The 1,955-nt window shown below is 40.6% G+C and overlaps 1 protein-coding gene across 1 annotated transcript in view; it reads left to right on the top strand.

Annotated features, from left to right (window-relative positions):
• The first annotated feature begins 1,606 nt into the window (after nucleotides 1-1,606).
• The window catches only part of npy7r (neuropeptide Y receptor Y7), a 17,704-nt gene continuing 17,355 nt past the window's right edge, over nucleotides 1,607-1,955 (top strand). Inside the window, exon 1 of the mRNA XM_025063173.1 lies at nucleotides 1,607-1,868. The gene's annotated coding sequence lies outside the window, so the exon portion shown is untranslated. The remainder of the gene's footprint in view (nucleotides 1,869-1,955) is intronic.

A 1,955-nucleotide genomic window follows, 5' to 3' on the forward strand; every position in this document is an offset into this window, starting at 1 on the left:
AAAGTATTTAGATGCAGCCGAGGCCCAATAAATTCATCGTCTGCCTCTCAAACTGTCCTTCGGAGGAAAATATAATGCATTCTGCGAAAATCATAATGGCTTTTAGAAAGTCATAGGATCTCACAGCCACGGGCTGGTGAGAGCTTCACAACTTTATTGTCTTCAGAGGAATCGGCTTAAATCCGACAGTGGTTTTTAAACTAACAATGAGTATCTTTCCACGGGCTGCTTTTTTTTAATATCTGCTTGCAGAAATTAGATGAGTTGTGACAGTGAAATGGAGCTTTAAATAAAGCAATAGACAAGGATGTATTTTACTGTCGGTAATTGTTCCAAAGTTCATTTGAAATGGAGGAAATGGAGAAGGATCAAGCTGAACGCAGAAGAGTTCACAGCAGACTCTGGCCGAGGTTCAGTTGTTAAATTACTGAGCAGTGGAGTAGGAATACAAAAACAGGCAATTTTTAAAAAAATCTAATCAAGAACAGTTGGCTCGCTGTTTTGACCCTCCGTCTTAAGGTTATTTGGTAATCATAAGCTGGAGGTTCTACATACTTTTGAAGGTCAAATTCCCCCCTTCTTGATGGTAAATGGTACATTTCAGCAGTCTGTAGTTTGCATACTGTCAATATTTCCATATTCTGCAGATAGGTATGATTGCATATATACATGTCTATATCACATAATGAAATGAATATGCGTATATAAATATATATACATATATTTTATAAATATATATACATATATACAGTACAAATGTATATATTTTAAATATATTTCTATATATATAGATATATATCTACATATGCTGTATACGTATATATATTTGTACAAATATATACACACAATTGTTGAATTGTATTGGAGAAAAACTACCACAAACATTGACGTAAACAACCGCAGAACCTGTTTATGGTTCTTTTTGTGTCCTCCTCAGATGAACTCCAGCCCAGGGAACACAATGATGTACACAGTCTTGGTGAGCATTCTTGTAAAGCAGCAGCTGAACATGGTCAGTGAAGTACTCCTGAGACCATGTGAGGCTGTCGAGGACGGTTGAGCTCGAAGGTCGCACACATTCAGCAGCGGTTTCTTCCATTTGTGCACAAGACGTTCCTGAATCTCTTCACTATATTTATGTTTGTTCGGCCTTGGGGGGAAGAGACTCAGCTTGATATAAGAGTATCATGGGTTTAAATCCTGACATGGTTCCCTGACCAAATAAATAAATAAAAAATTCCCTGGCGCCCCAGTGCTCGTGAATGCACCAACTGCTCCCCAGGGATGACTTAAATGGCTAAAAGATAAATTTTGCAGTGTGTAAATGTCTTTCCATATATGGAATGACCAATAAAAGGGATTCTTCCTCCTCCATAGTGACTCATTTATTATCTTACGCTGCATAATATAACTCGCAACCTTAACTTGATGCCATAACACCTTGATACGTGACCTGGGAATGTTCCGTGTGACGTTTTCTTCTGTCTATCGTTTTCCTTTCCTGTTATTTAAATGTTGAAGTGAGTTGCAAAATAAACAAGTTTTCTTTGTTTTGAAAGCATAAATCAGGACTTTTTTTAATGTGGGGGGAGGGGAGGGAGGGGGGAGAGAGGGTACAAGGTGCGTCCTCTGCTCACGTCTAGCGCAGCAGCACAGAGACCAGAGTCAGTGGCTGCAGCTGCTGATGCGAACGTCTCTCTCTGAACCTCACAGGTTCTTCCTCAGAATTCAGAAACGCACGCTCAAGCCACAAGATGCGCGTTGCTGTGCGCTCCAGCCTGGGAGGAGCTTCGACTTTTCTCCTCTTGTTTCACGCCATTCTCGATTGAAGACTCGCTGTGGAAAAAAGGAGACTCTGGGTAAAAAAGGTGAGTTATTGAAATGTTGATGACGTTGTTTGGACCGTGAGTGATTTTTTTTTGGGGGGGGGGGGGGGGGGGGGTGTCGTGGGTGTC

Source organism: Cynoglossus semilaevis, chromosome 15 (genome assembly GCF_000523025.1).
Source record: "Cynoglossus semilaevis isolate Cse_v1.0 chromosome 15, Cse_v1.0, whole genome shotgun sequence".
NCBI classification, from domain to species: Eukaryota; Metazoa; Chordata; class Actinopteri; order Pleuronectiformes; family Cynoglossidae; genus Cynoglossus; species Cynoglossus semilaevis.